This window comes from Corvus brachyrhynchos, unplaced genomic scaffold, assembly GCF_000691975.1.
Source record: "Corvus brachyrhynchos isolate BGI_N302 unplaced genomic scaffold, ASM69197v1 scaffold114, whole genome shotgun sequence".
Taxonomy (NCBI): domain Eukaryota; kingdom Metazoa; phylum Chordata; class Aves; order Passeriformes; family Corvidae; genus Corvus; species Corvus brachyrhynchos.
This window is the reverse complement of record NW_008238337.1, coordinates 2,774,192-2,780,843: the sequence shown is the minus strand read 5'-3', so window position 1 is coordinate 2,780,843 and position 6,652 is coordinate 2,774,192.

Sequence of the window (6,652 nt, the reverse complement as noted above, 5' to 3'; positions counted from 1 at the left end):
GGGGACCCCCAAATTGGGGGTTCGAGGGTAGGTCCCCGCTCCGCTCTGTCCCTGTAAACCCCGGCCCGACGCAACAAAGGCAGCCCCGGAATTTTCCCCCACCTTAGAAGGTTTTTTATCCTCCCCAAAATACGTATTTCTAAATTTTAAAAATTATTTTATTGGCTCTATCCCATTTCTGCAGTAAAGAGGGAAAAATACAACCCAGGAGCTGGCTCAAAAGCAACCGGCAAAAGGGCTCAAAATAATTTTTAAAATTAATCCTTAAAAAGGGGCTCGACAGGGGTTTAATTAACCCCTCAAGAAGGACTTTACAAGGGTTTAATTAACCCCTGACACAGAGGGATCCACTTTCAAGAAATCCAGCTTGTAAATTGCTTTTCCCCTTCACCTCCCACTCCAACTCAGAAGGAATGGAAGGGCTCAGGCTCTTCCCTGGGCTGCCCCCATGCATCCAGGTGGGCTATCCCAAAGTTTCCATGTGTTTTTGGAGTGCTGAGCTTAAAAACACCCCTGTGACCCTCACTAGCACAGGAACAGATTTTACGATTCCTGGAGTTCACACCACTTCCGGAGAGAACAAAACGGTGACATTACAAAAGACAAATTCATTTTTCTCTGCCTGGATAACCAAAACCAAAAATACCACATTCTGTTGTTGATTTTATTTCTGCTAATAAGTGCTTAAAAAAAAACAACAACAAAAAAAAACCCCAAAAAACAACAAACCAACCTCTCACTTCAAGCCCTTCCCACATCCACCAGGAACACACTCAGACCTGGAGTGACTATTCCTGGCTCAGGCTCACAGCAGGGACACTTTTAAGCTGCAGAAAACATTGTCCATAGCTAGGCTGGGTCTGGTTTCTGCTTCTCTTCCATCTGCACCCAGATCACTCCCGGGCTTTGGTGCAATCACTCCTAAAGGGCAACTTCCAAGCCACATTCAAGGTGGAGCTTTTTGGCAGGACCGAGTCTCTCCCTGCCAAACCTAAATGAGGATGGTGCCACCTCCCTCGGTCTGAGGGATGATCCAAGGGCAAACCCGGACCAGGAAGGGACTGAACAGACCCCCTTGTTTGAACCTTCCCCTTCCTTTCTCCCAGAAGAGAGCAGGCACATCTGCACCCTGCACTCCCACGCAGCCGGGCCACACACCTCGGGGACAGTCCGTGCTGTCCCCGGTGCCGCAGGACCCCTGGAAAGCCCCAGGGTTAACTGGTTTTCTTCCTGGCGGACATGCTCTGCTCAGAGGGCAGCACCGTCTCGATCTGGAACGACACAAACTGGCCCTTCTTCAGCTTCTTCAGGGAGCTGGCAGTGCTGCCCCCAAACACGTTGTCTTCCACCTTGAAGGCCAGAGAGGGCAGGCCCTGACTTTTCCTTTTCACGCCCTTCCGCTCCCGCTTGCAGGCCGTGGTCATGTTGGAGATCACCTGTCGGGAGGATTGAGGGGTTGGGCTTTGAGGTGTCACCCAGGAATCAGCTCAACTCTGACACCAGCTCAGTGAATCCCAGAATCCCAGAATCCTTAGGTTGGAAGGGAACCTCTGGAGATCATCCAGTCCAACCCTGTGTCCAGGCAGGGTCACCTGGAGCAGGTGACACAGGAATGTGTCCAGGTGTGTTTGGAATGTCTCCACAGAGGGAGAATCCATGACCTCCCTGGGCAGTTCCAGTGCTCTGTCACCCTCCATGGAAAGAAGCTCTCCCTCATGTTGAGGTGGAACTCCTGGTGTTTTAGTTTATGGCCATTCCTCCTCATCCCGTCACTGGGCACCACCGAGAAGAGTCTGGCACAATCATCTGACACCTCTTGGAGATATTTCTATGGATTGATGAGATCCCCTCTCAGTGTCCTCCAAACTGAGCAGGCCCAGCTCCCACAGTCTCTCCTCACAAGAGATGCTGGGAGTGACTGAGAGTTGGCAGTGTCAAAGCTGGATGCACCCGGGGCAAGGGAGGGACTAAGCAAGGGCTTCCCAGCCTTGTTCTCACCACCCCAAACCAGCAGGAGACCTTACAATAGGAAACTGCAATTCCACAGCCGTACTCAGAGCTGTCAGTTCTCCATCAGTAGAGGGCAGAAGGGGATCTTGGCTGGAGTGCCACAGAACCCAGGGAAGCTTTATCACCTCCTGCTAATTACAGCCCCAAACCCTGCCTGGATGCAGGAGAGAGTCAGTGATCCCAACATCCGAAGCTCCATTAGGGACAGCACAGAGCTCTCCCTGCCCTGTGCCACGATGTGCAGCTCCATTTCACAAAAGGGGAGCTGAGCTAGTGAGCCTGAGCTTCCAAAGGGATCAGATCCTACATATCCAGCTCCCAGGCCCTCCTCCCTCCTGTCCCGTATCCCTCCTGTCATTCCCTGGCAAGAACAACCACAGTTTGGGTGAGATCAGAGAGAACCACATAACCCTGACTGAGTGTAAGAAATGACTGAGCAAACAAAGCACTTGAGCCTTGTCTGTGATTTTTTGGCACACAGCTCACCAAGCACTTCACAGGGGACACTCAGGTCATTTTACAAGTGAGGGAACCAAGGAACAGAGAGACAAAATGAGCTGCCCAAGGTCACCCAGCATGTCAGAGACAGGAGCTGCATGCTGACTTTGCTCCCCAAGCCCATATCCCTGCCCACTGGGCCACTAGTCCTCATGGTAGCCCCAAACTCCTCCCATTTTGGGGCAGGATTACTTTAAACCTCTATAGTTACACAGCATCTCCCTGAAGGCTTCTTGTCCCTGCCTAAGGAGGGACTCCCTTGGCTGATTTGGGATGAAGATTACAAGTCAGGAGCTGGGCAGGCTGGGACACAGCTCTCATTAGCCTGATGGGGCAAGTCAGTCCCTCGTATTTCATCACCCACCTCTGAGCAGCACCACCAGCAGCTTCTCTGTGGTGCTGGCCCAGAGGATCCAGCTCTGCTCCTGCTGCCCTTGGCGCACACTGAGGTGCCACCTGCCACCTCTCCTCTCAGGCCAGGCCTGGACTTAGCTGCAAAATGATTTCAAGGCACCACAAGACTCACAATTTCCTTCACCACGTTCTGCTGCTCCTGCACCGTGGCTGTGAACGGCGGGAGGCTGTCTGCCTTACCAGAGCCAGGCCCCTGCTCTTTAGAGTCCTTGACAAAATCCACCTGCAAGGCACAGATTGGGGTGTTACTCTGCAAGCACAGCAGTAACAAAGCTCCTGCAAGGCTCCCCTGGGCTGGGCAGTTACCTCAGAGGACAGGCACACGTATCTGTTGAACATGAGGAAGAAGGGGCTGTACTTGGTGGCGGAGTTGACCGAGGTGCGGAACTCGAAGAGCACGGGGTCCAGGTGTGCGTCCCACTCGCTGGGCTTCTCGTTCACCACGCTGCAGATGGAGGACCTGAGCACCTCGGCGCTGCGGTCGCCGGGGCTGGCGGGGTCTGTGGGGTCTGCGGGCGTGAGGAGCTGGGAGATGTTCCAGCGCTCGCACAGGTGCCGGCTGACCTGTGAGAACACGGAGATCACGGCGTGTCAGCCCCACAGCAGCCTCCAAGGCAGGGCCAGCGCTGTCTCCCCACTGTGCCAGGAGAGGCTGTGCAGTAGCAAACACTCCCCACAAAAGCTAGAGCCCGGGAAAATGTTTTGCAATGACTGCTCCCGTGCTTGAAGCTTTCCACAGCGCTGGGAAGCTGGGTTAATCCCAAGGTCGGCTGGGATTTCATGCACACGGTCTTTCCTTCTGAGCAGAGAGGACTTGCACCGCTGATCCATAACCTTAAATCCCTGCCAAGGTGAAAGCACTGGCAAATCAGCTCCCACTCCCAACAGGGCTGGGGCAGCAATAAGGCAGCATCAGCTCCTCGCCCCCACTACATAACACATCACAACTCTGCCTTCAGGACCTGCTGCCCAAAAAACCTGCTGAGGGTCACATTGCTTCCCCCTGAACCACCAGACCTACCTCCTCGCAGAAGTCCCAGCTCTGACTGGTGTAAATGTTCTTGGACGCACCAAACCTGGGCAAGAAGAGGACACACATCTGGTTTTACTCCACCAGCTGGGGCAGAGCCTGAGGAGTTCCATCTTTATGGGTGCAAAGAGAATAGGAAGGGACAGGACCCTCCAGTGGAGCTGGTGCTAACGAGGCTGCCATGACCTCACCTCCCCAAGAGCAGAGAGCACTCTGCTGGTCCCTCTGTTCCAAACCAGCCAAGCCCATTTGCTTTTGAATTATAAGGCAGCAAGAGAAAACGAGAGGAGCTTCTTGCTCTGAATTCAAATCTCTACTGGCCCCACATGTTTTCCACAAGGACAATGTCACATGGTGACAGGCGCTGTGTGGATGCAAAATGAGCACTTTCTAGGAGAAATCCGGGAATGGCTTTAAAGCTTCTACAGAGAACTGGGACACAGCTCCCCTGGCCTCGGGCAGAGAACCATTTCTGCCTTTCTTCTCCCCGTAACAAGAGGATAACAGGCTCTTCCCAAGGACTTTGTAAAGAGCAACTGAGAGGCACTGCATGGTCTCTCCTGTAGAAGGGAGAGTTCCTGCTCTCCTAGGGAAACATCTTGAGGACAACCGGGTATTTTTGCAACACACCCCAGCACTCCCCATCGCAGTGCAGAGGCACGATATAACCAACAGCAGAGGAGCCCACCTGTAAAATACGGTAGCCAGGGCTTTAGCCACGGAGAAGGGATCTTTCTTCTGCAGAGGAGCAGCCTCCACCCACTTGGTGAAGTAGTCAGTCACGAGCAGGACGTGTGTGTTGCTCTGGCTCGTCTCTGGAAAAGGCCCTGCGTAAACCACCATCAAAAAAAAAATCAATGCGATGCTGTCACATCCCCCAAACGGGTAAAGTTAAAACCCCAGCGGCTGCAGAAGTGACCACGACTCTCTTCTGCAATGTCATTTGGCCAGAACATTTTCGGTGACCTTTGTCAGCAAAAATACACCCATTAGAGCTCCAGTTCTGGGAAAGAAGGCACGCCCACAGCTCCCATTGTGTGTGGAGAGGGAGCCGAGCCGAGCACAGGGATCAGGTTGCACCCTGGGCGGCTGCTGGGGCCTCCTTGGCACCTCCTCAGAGGTATCGGCAGCTTTCCCTCCGTGTGGCTTTCCCTCGTGTGGTGGCAGCAGGTCTGCCAGGCTGCTGGCTGGCGGGGAGGAGCCCTGAGAGCCACTTGAAACACTCGCTCACCGTGGATGTCTAATCCCAGCACTTCCCAGGGAGATTCCACCCTGACGGGCCTGGCTTTCCGCATCACGTTCTTGTTGTGCTCCGCGTTCTGGCACGTTTCACACATCTTGATCTGGAGAGGGAAAAGAGGGATCAAAGGACTCGGGAAGCCGCTGATGGATCCTGTCAGACTCAGACTGCACAGGCTGTGGAGGGGGGAGACAGAGCAGGGCTGAGCAGTTTCCTTTCTCCCAATAAAAAGAAAGAGGTGCAGCGAAAAAGAGGGCAAAGCACAACAGGCTGACGCATCTCACCTTCCACAAGGTTCACCCGACAGCTTTCTCTGACACAATAACCAATTTTCTCAACGTGGCCTACAGCTAAGCTATTTCTCACCCTGTTTCCACGCAAATATTTATTCTATTTTAACCTCCTACCGCTGGTTAGAGAAATCCTCAGCCCTAGGACGCTGGAGGAGCTCAGACCATGCAATGCAAGCACACTCCTTAAACCACACTGCTGCAGAGTCCTGCTGCAGGGAACTGCCAGCAATGAAACAGGCGAGGCAAAGCAGCCGAGGAGACACCGAGATCTTCTTCTTGCCACATTTTAGGGAATTAGGGAGCTCTGGAAGGAACCCAGACTGCCCAAAGCAAGACTCAGCAACTTGTCTGAAACAATCCCACATTCTCATCCTGGCTAAAATTGCCCTGCACGAGGAGGCTGATGCTTCCTGACACTCAGGGAAAGACATCCAATCTATCTAGCTGCCTCGGGACATTCCAAGATTCACCTGCAGAGTAACTCAATGTGTGGTTTCTCAGCACAGGCTCAGGGAATGACATCATCCCTGCACCAGGGCTCCTCTGGCTTCTGCCTCGGGACTGCTGCCAGCACCGGTGTCATCGATATGGTCACTGCTCTCCACTTACCCAGTCCACAACATCCTTCACGATGCCCAGCCAGTAGTACCGGCTCTGGATCCGGTGCACGGTCTTCTTCTGGCCCAGGTGGTTCCCGATTTCGGTGAAATGGCTTTCCAGGAAGACCTGACGCCTCCGCTCGGGATCCACGATCACCTCGCGCTTCTCCTCTTTCTTGGGTCCCACGTAGTAGAGGCAGCCGCCTGCGGATGCCAGAGGTCTGTCTCCAACACCACCCTCTCACAGCTGCTCGCCTCCCGAAAAAGGGTCACTTCCCACAGTGGGAAACACAGCTGAGACACAGCTCGGGAGCTGCTGCTGCCTTGGGAGCTCCTACTGCGCCTGGAGGAGCTGCTAAACTGGAATCACCCCTACACACACCCAGCGAGCTCTTCTGCACCCGGGACTGCGTGAAATCCTCCACTACAACAAAGCCACCGGGGTCCCCACAGGGCAGCCGTGGAGCACCGATGCTACCCGGGGGTGACACGATCCCCGCTCCGTGCCCCTCAAGTGATGCCAAGGCACCGGGCTGGCCGGGGAGCGGCGGCGGTGCTGCCGAGAAGC